We start from the raw sequence: 20491 nt of genomic DNA, 5'->3' as shown, positions 1-20491 counted from the left end.
GTGGTGGACATCCTACCTCCGCCCAGGGAAATTTTCGGCATAACCTAGGTAATAAAACGCATCCGGATCGTAATGCTAAGAAAAATTATTGCACTGTTAACTCATGCTACTCTTTAAGTTATGGAAACAACGATTATCTATTTTTTGAAGGATGGGATTGAAATTAATTCTGAAGAATGCGAAGTCATTAAATGCACCACAATACAGAATTGAAAAATTACACCATTTGGACAATCACTAAGTAAGGTGATCAGTATGGTTCGGATAAAGTAGTTGGATCAGGATAGGTATCTTGGTTCGTGAGTTTTGTTTACAAACATTGTCGCTAGTCCGCAGCCAGTTAACTGATGTTTAGTTAGGGAGTGGAGAGCGTACCCTATATAGTTATACAGACTATCCTGATACAGCCACTTTATCCGATTCTTAGTGATCAGGTTAAGTATCTTGGAGTCATTGTTGACAAACGTCTGCTCTAAACACATATACTATTTATCAATAAATCTACTGCAACCAAAGTTAATGCCCGCACCATTAAGATTAATTTGTTCTTTACTTCGATCTCCAGTGCTCATCTTGAAGAAAACGAATTTCTTCAGCAGTTAATTCTTTCAATCAACGAGAAGCGTAGACCTACACCACTTAATTCGTCAGAGCGGCGGTTCTTCATTAACACTCGTAATGAAAGATTATTAAGGTATTATTATTATATTATTATTATTATTATTATTATTATATTATTATTATTACTAGATCTACAACTATTATTATTACTGGTATTATTATTATAATTATTATTACTAGATCTACTACTACAAGTATTATCATTACAAGTATTAATATTACTATTATTACTAGATCTACTACAACTATTATGATTACAGGTATTATATTATTATTATTATTATTATTATTACTAGATCTACTACAACTATTATTATTATCATTATTATTACTACTGCTACTACTACTACTACTACTACTACTACTAGATCTACTACAACTATTATCATTACAAGTATTATTATTATTATTATTACTAGATCTACTACAACTAATGCTATTACAGGTATTATTATTATTATTATTATTATTATTATTATTAGTAGTAGTAGTAGTAGTAGTAGTAGTACTACTACTACTACTACTACTACTACATCGACCTTAACCATTATTATTACAGATATTAGTATTATTAGGTATTAATATATGGAAAAAAAATGTTTGAATGTTTTAGGGAAACCGGAGCACCCCAGAAAGCCTCTACATTTTTTTAAATCTCAATTAACACTGTTTTGATTTTGTATTTTATTAGAGAGTGCTTCTCAATATTTGTACCATATATCTACACCCTCATTAATAGTCTTGCCACCTTATATATATATATATATATATATATATCTTAATTGAACCACCTCGATTCATATGTAAAACAAATTACAAAAACTTACCAAATCACCACAAAACAAGTTGAAAAAACAGTATCAATTCTTTATAAAAGAAATGTTAATTCGCTGGATGTAGGAGCCCATCCTATTGATATAATTACTGACGTAATATAAACTAATCTAACGTAACATAACGTAACTAACACGAACTAACCTAACCTACGTACACAAAAGTTTTCAGCTACTCTTCTCGGAAAATACAGAGACGTTTACGTGATTTATCACCAGAGCTATCAGATCCTATCACACTTGAGGGGCTGCGGTGTTTTATAAGTCTTTGTTGTTGTCGTCGTTGATATCTGCATCTGTCGTAGAAGTGATCGTATAATGTTTGTTTGTTTGTTTTTTTGTTTTTTTTTTTTTCGCTTTTCCGCCGACCAAACCAATGAATGACGCATCAAGTGGAACAAAGAGGGTATAATACTGAATGGCGCCAAACTTAAGTCAAAGTGCATAAGATGAACATAGAGGATAGATGATTCACTAAGTATCCTGTGATAAAACTTGCCCTAACTTGTGTATTATGATCATTGCACCCGTCACTCTGTTGACAAGTCAACGAGAAATAAATTTCTGCCTTGAAAATGCGTACTAGAGTCACTTCTCCATTTCGTCACGTATTGGAAGCATGTTTGTATGACATTTTGCAGAAATATCTTTCAATTCAGACTAAATCCAATATAATAGGAATGAAAATCAGCTGTAAATTTAATGTCTAATATGCCATGAAATCGGGACATTTTGATGTGTGTGCAAATTATTTCTGGACACGGGACGCAATGGTCGAAATCGTTGACTGTCCCGGAAAATACGAGACGATTGGCAAGCTTACTCATTAACAAAGGATTGAAAATGTCATAAAAACTTAACGCAATAACATTTCGTCGAAAAACACAGAGTTTTAATGCTTGATGTTTTCACATACATTTTACGCTATAATTCGATTATGGCGGCTTTCTCTTTTTTTCGTTTGTGTTATTCGTCAGTGAATGCGAAGCATGTCATAAACTGGCTTTTTTTAACCACCTGTATCCACCCGATGGAAAGATTCCATATATATATTCATAATAACTCATATTAAAAATTACTGCATATGAGCATGTTTAAGTAGCATTTAATCATATGTAAACCACAGAGTTCCGACTGAGGAATAAGCATACAAATCTTCTCGAAAGGAATTTTATAATGAAACTCCCTGTACAAGAATTTATGGACATCCTTGAGCACAGATAGTACAGCATCTCGCCTTTGTACAATGGAGTGGGGGGATAAAGAGAGAGATAGTACGAGAGTAAGCGCAAGTGGTCGGTCCCTTCTGCTACTGCGCCGGCAGGCGATCATTTGTCATCGGTACTCTCCAGTTATGGGTCATGAGGAACAAGTGGCTGTAGTGGAACTTAGGTCCTCTCTCAAGGGCCCCCCACTGCGACATCTTTATCTGGTCCTATCCGTTCGTGTCCCTCTGCTTATTTTGTCCTGAAGAACACACTTCGTCCAGAAGAAGCTGTTAAAAAATGTTATTGCATCATTTTTGGGCAAAGCTCACGGTCACTAATGCAATGTCTTGCTTACGACTTCCAAGAACTCTAATTCAATTGAAAATCCATTTCATGAAACCACAAAGCGTTGAAAGGAATAGCAGTTCGCTCCAACAAAAATTATTAATATACTGTGGTTCTATCTTCGTTTTATTATGACACATGGCAATCTTCCAGGAAGAAAGTTAGAGGTTCACAAAGCACCTCAAATTGTTCTATTGTGTGTATCTCCAGTGTACACAGTAAACAGAAGACAAAATGCCTGTAATTTTCTACAAAATTTCAAGCTGTCATGCTTGCCATGTCTGAGCGAAGATTTTATATATTTTAGGCGTACAAAAACACGATTATATCCGGTATTTGACAACAGTTTATCGGTGCCATATTGCAACATTAAATGTTCATCGGAGTGAAATTTATTGACAATATCTTCAGTGAAATTTAACTATTCCACGAGTTCACAATATTAAGTATTCCAGATATATACAAAGTAAAAAGTGACTTTTTGGCAAGAAAATTAAAAGTGTTATATATTGTGAAACTATTTTTTTTTCGGCTAATAGAGACTGTGCTCAGTTACTCACATTAAAAATACTAATACAAATAGATACAGTATACGTTTTACACAGTAAAACACATATAACAAACAGAACATGAGGACTGGTAAGACAGATTTTATGAAACCTCAAAGGTAATGCTACTGTTAGTGATATCATGTTGAAACTGAAATCTTCCCTCAAACTGCGCACAGAAATCGCCACAGCAGATAGACAAAAATATATCAATAAGAAATAATGTTGTGTATTGTGACAGAGATTGATTTTCATTATCCGTAAATGTCTGCCTTCTCACGTAACATGTGAGATAAGCTCGTGTACTCAACGCACTTCACCAGCTGAGTGAGCAGTATCCACCCACGGCCGGGAGGAGGTACTCAAAGTTTCGATGTTATTTTAAATCCAATCTTCAATTTTCCAAGCTTACAGTTAGTATTGGCATACGCATTTTAGTATTTGTTTATCTGCTGTAGAGATCTAACAATATGCGCAGTTAGAGATAAGATTTGCACATGAGCTCATGAACAGATCTTGTTAGCATCTCAGAGGACACCTACTGTGCTCCAACCACGAGAAAGTCTCCGCCGGATGAGACGAAGGGGGATAATTATGTGAATGAATGTTGATGTCATAAGATGTCATAAGGTCACACACGTGGGTACTCTTATCTCTATTGGCTAGCTCTCACAGTACAAACCATAACATTGATACAGACATATTGATACTACCATAGTTACAAAATTAAATCACAGTTAATCTCTTGGGTTGCTATTCATAGAAATTTCGCTAGCCCGCGCTACGAGCGTGCTAAACAAGATTCATATTACATCATATAGCTAACACTGGTTTATGAATACGAAAAACGTTAGTTCGCTGATCATCCACCGAAAGCCCGCGCTAAGAATGTCTATGAATACGGCGCTTGGTCTTTTAATCTCTTTATACAGGAAATAACATATGCAGGAGAGCGCATGGTTTTTAAACTGGCGTTATAACGGTAATATTCCAATACATGAGGCAATAGTAAGCACATTCCTTTCACGGTTTATCTCCTGGTTGGAGAACAGTAGGTGTTGAACGGACTCCGGCTAGATGGGACACACTATTCTCTTAAAATTTGAAACAGACGCAAAGGCAAATTAATCAGTTGGGATGTGAATTTAGTGAATATCATCATTTTATCCCGCAGTTAAATGACAGGGGACGGTTCTTTTATATTTTAGAATGGAGTAGGTTATTTTCCGACGCTTTATCAACATCTTTGGTTATTTAGCGTCTGAATGAGATGAAGGTGATAATGCCGGTGAAATGAGTCCGGGGTCCAGCACCGAAAGTTACCCAGCATTTGCTCATATTGGGTTGAGGGAAAACCCCGGAAAAAACCTCAACCAGGTAACTTGCCCCGACCGGGAATCGAACCCGGGCCACCTGGTTTCGCGGCCAGACGCGCTGACCGTTACTCCACAAGTGTGGACTTTTAGAATGGATACTGAGACGTTTTACTATATTTTAGAACCAAACTGAACACCATAAATTATGCTCACGAACTGGTGCTCTTCTTCCAGAAGAACATCTCGTTGTAACCATTAGGTAAGATTACTTTTTTAATATGCTTAATATTCTTAGAAGAAAAGACTGCAAAATAGCTGTACGTGCTTACATTTAATTAAATTAAGAAAATTTCTCTTAGAGAGAAATAGCATTTTTTTTACTAAAAACATTACTATTGTAAGATGTCTTGTAATCTTAATGGTCAAGTTAACTCAACATATTATTTTAGTTCAGGTTATTGTTGATATTTACAATTAAAAAGTGACAAGTAGCCCCACTGTCAGTGACAATGTTGGGTAGGTTTAGTGAGAGATACTTTTGTGACAAGTAGTCCCTTTGTAAGTGACAAGTAGCTCCACTTTCAGTAACAAGGTTAGGTAGGGTTTGCTCAGATGATACATTTGTGACAAGCAGTCCCACGGTAAGCGAAAAGTAGCCCCATTGTCAGTGACAAGGTTAGGTTGAGTTTGATGAGAGGGTACATTATTATGACAAATAGCCTCACTGTAAATGAAAAGTAGCCCCACTGTCAGTGACGAGATTAAGTAGGATTTGGTGAAAGGATACATTTGCAACAAGTAATCTCACTGTAAGTGAAAAGTAGCCCCAATGCCTTTAACAGGATTAGGAAGGATTTGTTAAGACGATACATTTGTGACATGTAATCCCACTGTACGTGACAAGTAGCCCCACTGCCATTGACAGGGTTAATAATAATAATTTAATAATAATAATTTATTTATTTAATCTGGCAGAGCTAAGGCCAGTAGGCCTTCTCTTCCGCCCAGCCAGACTCTAATTCTAATTGAATACAATTGCTTACATAGTTATTACATTAATATTTAGACCATAAAACAACATGAAATTAAGTAATAAAAGTTGGATAACTAATGTTAGTGTGACAATAATAAGCTTTGGTAAGAAATACTTATAGGCCCTAATAGGAATAATAGGATTAGGAAGAATTTGGTGAAAGGACACATTTGCGACAAGTAATCCCACTGTGACAAGTAGGTCCACTGCCATTGACATGATTAGGAAGGATTTGGTGAGAGGATACATTTGTGACAAGTAATCCCACTGTGACAAGTAGCCCTACTGCCATTGACATGATAAGGAAGGATTAGGTGAGAGGATACATTTGTGACAAGGAATCCCACTGTAAATGACAAGTAGCCCTACTGCCATTGACAGGATTAGGAAGGATTTGGTGAAAGGATACATTTGCGACAAATAATCCTACTGTGACAAGTAGCGCCATTGCCATTGACATGATACGGAAGGATTAGGTGAGAGGATACATTTGTGACAAGTAATCCCACTGTAAGTGACAAGAAGCCCTACTGCCATTGACAGGATTAGGAAGGATTTGGTGAAAGGATACATTTGCGACAAGTAATCCTACTGTGACAAGTAGCGCCATTGCCATTGACATGATAAGGAAGGATTAGGTGAGAGGATGCATTTGTGACAAGTAATCCCACTGTAAGTGACAAGTAGCCCTACTGCCATTGACATTTGGAAGGATTTGGTGAAAGAATACATTTGTGACAAGTAATCCCACTGTGACAAGTAGCCCCACTGCCATTGACAGGATTAGGAAGGATTTGGTGAAAGGATACATTTGTGACAATTAATCCCACTGTGACAAGTAGCGCCATTGCCATTGACATGATAAGGAAGGATTAGGTGAGAGGATACATTTGTGACAAGTAATCCCACTGTAAGTGACAAGTAGCCCCACTGCCATTGACAGGATTAGGATGGATTTGGTGAAAGGATACATTTGTGACAAGTAATCCCACTGTGACAAGTAGCGCCATTGCCATTGATATGATAAGGAAGGATTAGGTGAGAGGATACATTTGTGACAAGTAATCCCACTGTAAGTGACAAGTAGCCCTACTGCCATTGACAGGATTAGGAAGGATTTGGTGAAATAATACATTTGTGACAAGTAATCCCACTGTAAGTGACAAGTAGCCCCACTGCCATTGACAGGATTAGGAAGGATTTGGTGAAAGGATACATTTGCGACAAGTAATCCCACTGTGACAAGTAGCGCCATTGCCATTGATATGATAAGGAAGGATTAGGTGAGAGGATACATTTGTGACAAGTAATCCCACTGTAAGTGACAAGTAGCCCTACTGCCATTGACAGGATTAGGAAGGATTTGGTCAAAGAATACATTTGTGACAAGTAATCCCACTGTAAGTGACAAGTAGCCCCACTGCCATTGACAGGATTAGGAAGGATTTGGTGAAAGAATACATTTGTGACAAGTAATCCCACTGTAAATGACAAGTAGCCTCACAGCCATTGACAGGATTAGGAAGGATTTGGTGAAAGGATACATTTGCGACAAGTAATCCCACTGTGACAAGTAGCGCCATTGCCATTGACATGATAAGGAAAGATTAGGTGAGAGGATACATTTGTGACAAGTAATCCCACTGTAAGTGACAAGTAGCCCTACTGCCATTGACAGGATTAGGAAGGATTTGGTGAAAGGATACATTTGCGACAAGTAATCCCACTGTGACAAGTAGCGCCATTGCCATTGACATGATAAGGAAGGATTAGGTGAGAGGATACATTTATGACAAGTAATGCCACTGTAAGTGACAAGTAGCCCTACTGCCATTGACAGGATTAGGAAGGATTTGGTGAAAGGATATACTTGTGACAAGTAATCCCACTGTAAGTGACAAGTATCCTTACTGCCATTGACAGGATTAGGAAGGATTTAGTGAGAGCATACATTTGTGACAAGTAATCCCACTGTAAATGACAAGTAGCCCTACTGCCACTGACAGGATTAGGAAGGATTTGGTGAGAGATTACATTTGTGACAAGTCTGATTGTGACACATAACTTCACTGTCAATGACGAGGTTAGGTAGGATTTGATGTGAGAATATATACTTGTCACAAGTAGTCCCACAGCAAGTGACAAGTACCTTCACTGTTAGTGACAAGGACAGGTGATGAGAGGATATATTTGTGAAAGTCCCACTGTCAATGACAAGTAGCCCACTGTTAATGACAAAGTTAGGTGGGGTTTGAGCGACAGTTGTCACAGCCTACTTAAGTTTATCTTTGATTTAGTTGCTAATTTCGTGAAGTGGGTGGTATTTAGCAATATCATCAAAATTCACTTTTTATAATTTGACATATACGTTATTAGAATCAATGCAACACATCATCACGTTCTTGTGAAATAAATTATCTTGTTTAAAATGTCCATTTATAGATCAGGGTGTGTTACAGATCCACGAGCAAGTCTATGGGGAGTCCATCTCGGGTTCGGCCCTCGAAAAGTCATTCAACCTATCATGTTTATGAAACTCTGACAGGAATGGAGGTCATGTAATTAGTCGGTAGCAGTAATTAAGCACAGGTGAAGGTATGATTTATGGTCACAAAAAGTAGCCAAATATGTTTCACTAACATTAAATATTTTGTAATTTTTCAGTGCATACAAAATAGCCCAATAAAAATGTTTTCATAGTTTGGCATCTAAAATCTGCTCCTTATAATGCAGTAGTTGAAATGTATGATATGAAACCATAATTTCACTTGAGCTTATATGGGTTTTGATCGCACGTGGCGGCAACGCATCACCTTGAGGATGCAAGACTCCACAGACCGGTAAGTCGATGAGATTTATTATGAGCAAGATCGCCTCGAATCTCACAAAGCACTGAACAAGCCCCGTTCCACGATTATTACAGGCATGACTCACTTGCCCCTGTTCCGTGTTGAATTAAAAAACTGAGCACAAGGCTCCAGCCTCTCCGAGCAGGCAAAAACCACATTGTAAGCAATCTTTATTGTCCTTGTGCTACTGCACAGCATGTCCGGTGCAAAGGTGTGCCCGCATGTAAAGGCATTCACAATAATGAAATAGCTTGTGTTATGTGTGCTGGAAAGGTAATGACTGTTTAATTCGAATAACGAAGAATTTCAGACGGCCTTAAATGCAAAAGAAAGCTAAAAATGTTCAATAATCCTTTAATTGTCCATCCATTCATTCAATTATCCATCCGTCCATCCATCCATCCATCCATCCATCCATCCATCCATCCATCCATCCACCATCCATCCATCCATCCATCCATCCATCCATCCATCCATCCATCCAATTGTTCGTCAATCTGTTCCCTACTCTCATACCTAACTATACATTTACCCGTCTTATATTGACCAATTCACTCATCCACCCATCGTTCCACCCAACTATACATTTACTATACGTACATTTACCCGTCTTATATTGACCAATTCATCAATCAATCCATCCATCCATTCATCCAATCATTCATCAATCTATTCCCTAATCTCACACCTAACTACACATTTAACAGTCTTATATTGATCAATTCCCTGATCCACTCATCCATCCAACTATACATTTACCCGTCTTATATTGACCAATTCACTCATCCACCCATCGTTCCACCCAACTATACATTTACTATACGTACATTTACCCGTCTTATATTGACCAATTCATCAATCAATCCATCCATCCATTCATCCAATCATTCATCAATCTATTCCCTAATCTCACACCTAACTACACATTTAACAGTCTTATATTGATCAATTCCCTGATCCACTCATCCATCCAACTATACATTTACCCGTCTTATATTGACCAATTCACTCATCCACCCATCCTTCCACCCAACTATACATTTACTATACGTACATTTACCCGTCTTATATTGACCAATTCATCAATCAATCCATCCATCCATTCATCCAATCATTCATCAATCTATTCCCTAATCTCACACCTAACTACACATTTAACAGTCTTATATTGATCAATTCCCTGATCCACTCATCCATCCAACTATACATTTACCCGTCTTATATTGACCAATTCACTCATCCACCCATCCTTCCACCCAACTATACATTTACTATACGTACATTTACCCGTCTTATATTGACCAATTCATCAATCAATCCATCCATCCATTCATCCAATCATTCATCAATCTATTCCCTAATCTCACACCTAACTACACATTTAACAGTCTTATATTGATCAATTCCCTAATCCACTCATCCATCCAACTATACATTTACCCGCCTTATATTGACCAATTCATTCATCCAGCCATCCTTCCATCCATCCATCCATCCATCCATCCATCCATCCAACTATACATTTACTATACGTACATTTACCCGTCTTATATTGACCAATTCATCAATCAATCCATCCATCCATTCATCCAATCATTCATCAATCTATTCCCTAATCTCATACCTAACTACACATTTAACAGTCTTATATTGATCAATTCCCTGATCCACTCATCCATCCAACTATACATTTACCCGCCTTATATTGACCAATTCATTCATCCACCCATCCTTCCATCCATCCATCCAACTATACATTTACTATACGTACATTTACCCGTCTTATATTGACCAATTCATCAATCAATCTATCCATCCATCAATCAATCCAATCATTCATCAATCTATTCCCTACTCTCATACCTAACTACACATTTACCCGTCTTATATTGACCAATAAAATTCACTCATCCACCCATCCATCCATCCATCCATCCATCCATCCATCCATCCATCCATCCAATCATTCATCAATATATTCTCTACTCTCTATCTAAGTACACATTTACCCGTCTTATATTGACCAATTCATCCATTCATCGGTTCGTCCAATCATTAATCAATTTATTCCCTACTCTCATCCCTAACTACACATTTACTCGTTTATACTGACCCATCCATCCATCCATCCATTCATCCAATCATTCATCAATCTATTTCCTACTCTCATACTTAACTACACATTTAACAGTCTTATATTGATCAATTCACTCATCCACCCACCCACCCATCCATCCATCCTTCCATCCAATCCATCTATCCATCCATCCATCCATCCATCCATCCATCCAATCATTCATCAATCTATTCTCTACTCTCATACGTAACTACACATTTACCCGCTTATATTAACCAATTCATCCATCCATCCATCTAATCATTCATCAATTTATTCCCTAATCTCATACCTAACTACACATTTACGAGTCTTATATTGACCAATTCACTCATTCACTCATCGCATGCATCGATCCATCCGCAACTATCTACCTATTCGTATTTCCTGAAATAGGTAGATGTTGTTTAGTCAACTGTCCGAAGACAGGTTGGAACCTGGGGCGGGAAACTATAATGTAAATAGAGCAATCTGCATAACAGCAACTAAGGTAAGAGGGGAGGCTAAACTCTCTCAGAGAGGCTGTTTCCCGCTCCTGCATAAGTGACATCAATAAGGCATCATTCATGATGGATGAAACTAAGCCAGGAGATAATGAGATAGCGTTGCCAGTTCCTTTCCCCCATTGTATACACCGCTGACTAGTAACATAATTCACTAAACAGACTCAAGATGTATACAAGCAATTGTTCTTCCTCTGACACATATCGTCAAGTGAGATGTACTGCATTATTTTATCTGACCATTCTGTTTGTGGAACGAGAGTTATTTGTACTAATATACAGCGCGCCGCTGTTACGTCATCTTCTCAGCCAGTGACCCAACCAATTCCTTTTCCTCTTCCTGATAAGTTTCAGCATCATTCTTTCTTCACTCACTCTTTCCAACACAGCTTCATTTCTTATTCTGTCAGTCCACTTCACACGTTCCATTCTTCTCCATATCCACATTTCGAATGCTTCTATTCCCTTCTCTTCATTTCGTCGTAATGTCCATGTTTCTGCCTCATAGAAAGCCACACACCATACAAAGCACTTCACTAGTCTCTTAGTTATTTTTCCAGAGGTCCGCACATGAAGCTCCTTTTCCTATTAAGAGCTTCCTTGGCCATTGCTATCCTCCTTTTGACTTCCTGGCAGCAGCTCATGTTACTGTTTACAGTACACCCCAAGTATTTGAAGCTGTCCACTTGCTTTCATTGTTGAGTAGAATAATAGAAGGCAATACAAATTCGCTCTGGCGGAGTTGGTTTTTATCAGGTCTGATAACACTGGACAACAAATTTAAACTTTGTTTCTGTCCTTTAGACGAAACTATGTTATTTTAATTAAATGAGAGGTACTGAGTTCATTTCTGAAAACAAACATTTTCTAACATATACCATTTTATGGCACACGCACTTAACTTACTTACACAAATTTGTTACACTAGTACATAAAGCAACATTTGTTTGGCCAAAATTCATAAATTAAAATGTGTTTTTTGATCTTTTACGTTTGTAGACAGCTTCTGCAATCTCTCTGATGAGTGACCAGCGATATTCAGCCGGCATACTTGCATTCCACCTTCCACTGAAGCGCTTTTCGAAGGTAGATATTTCTTGATGAAACCTCTGCCCGTGTTCATCGCTTACAGCACCAAGGTTTTTTTTTTTTGGAACGAAGTCCAGGAGACTGTCAGGCAAGTGTAGGCCTACTTTCAATGACATGTTGCATCCCATAAGGTGAAAGTAGTGCAACATTTCACTAACATTACTAAATGACTTTTTATTTTGGAGAAACAGTATATGATGGACAGAAAATAACTGCAGACTCGTTTTTGCGATCACATATTTGTATAAAAAGGACGTATTTCATGTTGTACAGTGTAATTCATGAAACGTATATGCTTATTTAAAATTTTACGTACCCCTTAAGAAGTCTTCACGTGCACTGGTATAGACTATAGGATAATAGTAGAGGTGGTGGTAAAGGACACTGTGGAATGCTGATGGTGACGATGAAGAATGCGATGGAATGGCAGTCAGATGTAGGAAGGATGAAATTAGAAATTGTGGAATGCATCTCAGGAGACAAGACGCCGCTGTCGGGGCAGATGCGAACGGTGCAATCCCCTGTATGTGCATTGTGTACAGGAATTAACGCCCAGTCATGCAAGCAAGGGACCCTGCACAATGCAAGATAACATCGAATTTCTCTCGGCCGTGCTTCGCCTGAAAGGACGTTCGTTATACCGCCGTTAAATTAAATACAGTTTCCTGATTACTTCTGTGTACCCATTGGCCCACTGCCGACATCAAATAAGCTGACTTAACGAGTCATTGAAAGAGAGAAGCTTCCTGTCTATCAACTTCACTATTGCTCATGCGCCTAATATATTAACTTGCGTAAACAAACTCACACTCCTCAAGCTTCAAAGCGTTATTAATTCGAAGGAAACTGTTAGATATCGGTAAGTATACTGCACATTATGTTAATTTATAGCCAACACCAAATAGTAGATATACTTCTTTCCTTTTTATCTATCTTCTTTCTTTTTTCTCTCGCTCTTCTTCCCTTCTGTTTTCTTTATTACTCTTCTTTCTGATTATTCTCCTTCCATTTGTTCTTTCTTCAAAACTCTCTTTGTTTTCTTTATTATTCTTCTTTCTGATTATTCTCTTCCATTTGTTCTTTCTTCAAAACTCTCTTTCTTTTCTTTCCTGTTAATCTTCCTTTTTTACTTTGTTTCTTTTCCTTATAACTCTCTTCCATTTATTACTTTTTTCTTTCCTTCCTTCTTTCATTCGTCCCTTACTTTTTCTTTCGTTTTCTATCTTTCTTCTCATCCTTCGTTTTTCTCGCTTTTTTCTGTTCTCTTCTTTCCTTTCTGTAAGTCTTTTTTCTTTCTTTTCTTTAGCACCATTATTGACTTTATTTTAGCTTCAGTTCGAACTTTCCTTCGTTTCTCATTTCCTACTTTCATTCATTCCTTTCTTACTACTTTCATTTATTCAGTCATTCGTTTCTTGCTACTTTCATTTATTCAGTCATTCGTTTCTTACTACTTTCTACTTTCATTTATTCAGTCATTCGTTTCTTACTACTTTCATTTATTCAGTCATTTCTTTCTTACTACTTTCATTTATTCAGTCATTCGTTTTTTACTATTTTCATTTATTCAGTTATTCGTTTGTTACTACTATCATTTATTCAGTCATTCGTTTCTTACTACTTTCATTTATTCAGTCATTCGTTTCTTACTAATTTAATTTATTCAGTTATTCGTTTGTTATTAGTACATTTATTGTCATTCGTTTTTTACTACTTTCATTTATTCAGTCATTCGTTTCTTACTACTATCATTTATTCAGTTATTCGTTTCTTACTACTTTCATTTATTCAGTCATTCGTTTCTTACTACTTTCATTTATTCAGTCATTCGTTTCTTACCACTTTCATTTCTTCAGTCATTCGTTTCTTACTACTTTCATTTATTGTCATTCGTTCCTTACTCCTTTCATTTATTCAGTCATTTGTTCCTTACTCCTTCCATTTATTCAGTCATTCGTTTCTTACTGCTTTCATTTATTCAGTCATTCGTCTTTTACTGCATTCATTTATTCAGTCATTAGTTTCTTACTGCTTTCATTTATTCAGTCATTCGTTTCTTACCACTTTCATTTCTTCAGTCATTCGTTTCTTACCACTTTCATTTATTCACTCATTCGTTTCTTACTGCTTTCATTTCTTCAGTCATTCGTTTCTTACCACTTTCATTTATTCACTCATTCGTTTCTTACTGCTTTCATTTCTTCAGTCATTCGTTTCTTACTACTTTCATTTATTCACTCATTCGTTTCTTACTACTTTCATTTCTTCAGTCATTCGTTTCTTACTCCTTTCATTTATTGTCATTCGTTCCTTACTGCTTTCATTTCTTCAGTCATTCGTTTTTTACTGCATTCATTTATTCAGTCATTCGTTTGTTACTACTATAATTTATTCAGTCATTCGTTTCTTACTACTTTCATTTATTCAGTCATTCGTTTCTTACTGCTTTAATTTATTCAGTCATTCGTTTCTTACCACTTTCATTTCTTCAGTCATTCGTTTCTTACCACTTTCATTTATTCAGTCATTCGTTTCTTACTGCTTTCATTTATTCAGTCATTCGTTTTTTACTGCATTCATTTATTCAGTCATTCGTTTCTTACTGCTTTCATTTATTCAGTCATTCGTTTCTTACCACTTTCATTTCTTCAGTGATTCGTTTCTTACTACTTTCATTTATTGTCATTCGTTCCTTACTCCTTTCATTTATTCAGTCATTTGTTCCTTACTCCTTCCATTTATTCAGTCATTCGTTTCTTACTGCTTTCATTTATTCAGTCATTTGTTTTTTACTGCATTCATTTATTCAGTCATTCGTTTCTTACTGCTTTCATTTATTCAGTCATTCGTTTCTTACTGCTTTCATTTATTCAGTCATTCGTTTCTTACTACTTTCATTTATTGTCATTCGTTCCTTACTCCTTTCATTTATTCAGTCATTTGTTCCTTACTCCTTCCATTTATTCAGTCATTCGTTTCTTACTGCTTTCATTTATTCAGTCATTCGTTTTTTACTGCATTCATTTATTCAGTCATTCGTTTCTTACTACTTTCATTTATTGTCATTCGTTCTTTACTCCTTTAATTTATTCAGTCATTTGTTCCTTACTCCTTCCATTTATTCAGTCATTCGTTTCTTACTGCTTTCATTTATTCAGTCATTCGTTTTTTACTGCATTCATTTATTCAGTCATTCGTTTCTTACTACTTTCATTTATTCAGTCATTCGTTTCTTACCACTTTCATTCCTTCAGTCATTCGTTTCTTACTACTTTCATTTATTGTCATTCGTTCCTTACTCCTTTCATTTATTCAGTCATTTGTTCCTTACTCCTTCCATTTATTCAGTCATTCGTTTCTTACTGCTTTCATTTATTCAGTCATTCGTTTCTTACTGTATTCATTTATTCAGTCATTCGTTTCTTACTGCTTTCATTTATTCAGTAATTTGTTTTTTACTGCATTCATTTATTCACTCATTCGTTTCTTACCACTTTCATTTATTCACTCATTCGTTTCTTACTGCTTTCATTTATTCAGTCATTCGTTTCTTACCACTTTCATTTCTTCAGTCATTCGTTTCTTACTACTTTCATTTATTCACTCATTCGTTTCTTACTGCTTTCATTTATTCAGTCATTCGTTTCTTACCACTTTCATTTCTTCAGTCATTCGTTTCTCACTACTTTCATTTATTGTCATTCGTTCCTTACTCCTTTCATTTATTCAGTCATTTGTTCCTTACTCCTTCCATTTATTCAGTCATTCGTTTCTTACTGCTTTCATTTATTCAGTCATTCGTTTTTACTGCTTTCATTTATTCAGTCATTCGTTTTTTACTGCATTCATTTATTCAGTCATTCGTTTCTTACTGCTTTCATTTATTCAGTCATTCGTTTCTTACCACTTTCATTTCTTCAGTCATTCGTTTCTTACTACTTTCATGTATTGTCATTCGGTTCTTACTACTTTCATTTATTCAGTATTTCGTTCCTTACTACTTTCAGGTCATCTGATAGAACGCTGCCGATGACTTTATACGTCTCCGTAAAATCTGGCAACGGTTGTTCACATATATGTGGGCTATTATGTTATTTGATTATCCTGTCTAGTATACAGCATTTGTGTATAGTACACATTCATCTACCAAGGAAACAAAGGTATACTATGCAGATGGAGGTACGCTTCATAAACAGAAGTGCATTTTCCAGGCCTGAGTTTATAGTTTCCACTTAGTCAAGAAATTACAACATAGATATAAGTCATGGGCGATAAATTTTCACCTATCTGATGGGAGTTGAACCTCGAGGCACTGTATTCATTGCAGGAAACCACTACTATTCCGTCACACTCGATTCATTTTACCGAAACTTGTATAACATTTAACAATGACCAGAACCTTCTTTCAGGATAGTCACAAGGTTTAATTTTTATGCTCTTTATTTTGTATATAATTTGCCACGGTACCGTTGCTTCTTATTCAGAAATTACGGTTGCATACGAAATGGCTCGTTTGCATTATTATGATAATCGCATGCAACCGGTGGACTTGATGAGTAGCCTTCAAGTGTGAATATATTTAGAGCTTGTAATGAAATATCAAATTATGTTAAACGTGTGCGAAAGCCTTTCAGCTAAGAAATTACAAGAAGGTTAATTGACCACTGTAACACCGCCCTTCACTGCCAGATTCATAGACATCGGTTCCTTTAAACAAATAGAACGACCCGTTTGCTACAAAATTATATTGAGTAATCTGCTGAGAATTTCAAGCGAGACTCATAACTAGAGCTCTGAAATTGATGAAATACTATATTTTTTACTGAGACATCATAGGCAATGCAGGATGCAGTATAAACTGGTTTCACTTCAATACGAACCAATATAGCTTACTTTTATTTTGCATTTTCTTGCATTTTTCAGTCTATGAGAGAATGTTCTAATTTTGTTACATATTTGTCCTTTTCTGATTTTGAACGGACTTTCATTTAAGATAGTCTATATTCCAAAACCTACTGCAGATTGCTTACGCAATTACTCCTGACCACGTGTGTTACGTGCTTCCCCCAGTTCAATGCAGCAAAACAAATAGGCCTACTGCAGCCGCAGTGCCCGCAGTCAAAATATTGTATCTCACAAATGAAGACGTAAAAACGTCGAAAGTAAAACAACCGCTGATCCTTCAAGCCCACAAAAGGCGATGGCTCTTTACTGCAATGCTGAATAAGAGGAATGTCTGGAAATTTTAGTTCTTCCTGATTAAATGTGCATTGGCGTGATTTCGAAGACATTCAATAATAATAATAATAATAATAATAATAATAATAATAATAATAATAATAATAATAATATTTTTTATATATTTTTAGGTTATTTTACGACGCTTTATCAACATCTAGGTTATTTAGCGTCTGACTGAGATGATGGTGATAATGCCGGTGAAATGAATCCGGGGTCCAACACCGAAAGTTACCCAGCATTTGCCCATGTTGGGTTGAGGGAAAACCCCGGAAAAAACCTCAACCAGGTAACTTGCCCCGACCGGAAATCGAACCTGGGCCACCTGGTTTCTCGGCCAGACGCGCTAACCGTTACTCCACAGGTGTGGACAATAATAATAATAATGATAATAATAATAATAATAATAATAGCATAACTAACATCATTATTATTACTATTAAAATCTTGTCTTTTTTATTTTAATGTCATAATTTCAAAAATTTTAGAGGTTAGGTACAACTTACAGCAGTAAAATTGTGGAAATATTCAACATTTTTTTCCTCCATTACTGTATCTTGTACAATAACGAAAATTAGTATGTGTAAAATACTATCCTTCTGCTATATGAAAAAAAGTTTACGATTTAAAAAATTGTTTACATTTTTGTTTTTTAAAATTCAGTTCACTGTGCAGTGATGAAGCGTTTCCCACATAACTAAAAAACTATCCAACATTCTGCGATGAAATTTTCGGAGTATATTTATGCATCTCATATCTACAATATGATGCAATATCACTTCTCTACCTTTGATAGACTGTCTGATAAAAAAAATCATTTAAAAATGGTCAAATATCAGTATTTTCTTCTCACACTATATATATATTTTATTAAGTAATGTAGTTGAAAGAGCATGATATTGTAAATGTGAGTTTCAGCAATAAAATAAAAGGGGGATAACATGAAAAAGTTAACAAGATACAATAATGGAGGAAAAAAATGTTGAATATTTCCAAACATTTTACTGCTGTTAAGCTGTACTTAACACCTTTCTGCAATTTTACGGTCATCAATTTCAGAGCCCTACTAATAATAATCTAATGTTATAGAAGATGTTTTTAATTTTATTTTTAGATTTTATATCTCATACATTACGAAACTAGGTTGCATTATCAGACTGAAACAGAAACAGAAGATATTGTTAATCTGTAACGATGATGACTAAATTTCATACTTCTTTGCCAACTTCACTACTTAGGCCTACATTACGTCGAATACTGTGGCAAAACCTCTGCACCAATGCCAGCTGAAGGCAGCCGCTTGGATATTCAAAACCGTGAACTATAATAAGGCGTGACACAACATTACAATTTTAGATCTTAGCTGCATTTTAAGTATCAGAGACTTTCTCCACTTTGAAGTCGCAAAGACAAAAATGATGATGTTTGTGATGCGAAAGTGCCTCTCTAATTATATGGGTGCAAATAGAAGGCAATTACTTGAACATATGTCGGCGCTTTGAATTCTGAAAGCAGATGATTAAAATAACTTTGATTAAAGGAAATACGGCATGCATCCAACTTTGCATATGGGGCATGTAACATATTGTAACTACACTCCGTGGCCCTTGAAGCTTGCAAGAACCTTGGAATAAGTCCGAAATCGGGATATTTTACTCAGCATGACAATGGATCGACACTTTCTGTTAAGCATTACAGCTATGTCTTTGCAGTTACACCATGGCCGAAGAAAATATAGAGTGTAAGGGGTATAAGTGCCATCCTTTCCACAGTCGTTGGGGACGGTCTACAGCAGCGGTGACCAAAACTCGAGCTGCAGTGATTACATGCGACAGACAGGCTATGAAGTAAGGAGACGGAGGAAAGGTACTTGGCATGAAAACTACAACCACTGGTGGTTCCTGTACTAACATCTTGATCAATCCCGCGAATAAAAATCTCAAGCTTTGCTGTATCAGTAATGTCACTGCTATCATCAAGAGCTAGTGGATAATATACGATTTTTCTTGCTTCTTTTTTTAATCTTCGTCTTGAATATAATCAGGAATTTTCTAAATTCTGCTCTCGAGACTTGGTCGAGAAATTCGTAATTTTTCAAAATTAAAAACTTCTTATCGACAAGTTATTTAAGCTATTTTAATCATTACTCTTTTGAGAAATTCTGTTCTATTAAAAGGCTTTAGAGCTCGAGATATTTAAAACCCCTTTAGGTAGCGGACTTCCTTACATTTATTTATCTCATCTTTCTCTTCCTGGCTATGATTTAAGACATGTCAATTCCTGACGTTTAACAGTTCGTTGACACATAATATTGAATCACTTTTTCTACAATATTATCATTAAATGAATAACTAATAAATAATTACCCTCATCTAAAGATTAAGAAGGTTAAAATTGAGATAAAACCTAATAATTTTATCCTTCTAGAGAGAAGATCTAAAAATATCAATATTCATGCATGTACAGAAGAATATTATAGAAACACATGCTTAGTGGTCAGTAATAATAATGATGATAATAATAATAATAATAATAATAATAATAATAATAATAATAACAATAATATTACATTATACAGCGTGGCAATTAATATTTCTATACTCCTAATTGAACCGTTGAGCAAAGTAAACATATTACAAGTCTATGTGTCTATTTTTTCAACGCCTTTCTAACAATATTACATTGAAGAATACTAGCACTCATAAAAGTAAAGGCTTCGTATTAAATTTAAACCTGTTTTTACAGTTTACAGTCCTTTCGACGCTTTTCTAACGGTATTACCACAGTCTACT

At 35.9% G+C, this 20491-nt stretch overlaps 1 protein-coding gene across 1 annotated transcript in view; it reads right to left on the bottom strand.

Moving 5' to 3' along the window:
• LOC138709038 (uncharacterized) overlaps nucleotides 1–20491 on the bottom strand; it is a 1004374-nt gene that overhangs the window by 320215 nt on the left and 663668 nt on the right. The gene's annotated exons all lie outside the window — the stretch shown is intronic.

The sequence above is a fragment of the Periplaneta americana genome, chromosome 11 (genome assembly GCF_040183065.1).
Source record: "Periplaneta americana isolate PAMFEO1 chromosome 11, P.americana_PAMFEO1_priV1, whole genome shotgun sequence".
Classification (NCBI taxonomy): Eukaryota; Metazoa; Arthropoda; class Insecta; order Blattodea; family Blattidae; genus Periplaneta; species Periplaneta americana.
Note: the sequence above shows the minus strand (reverse complement) of the source record. Positions and strands in the feature narration are given on the sequence as shown.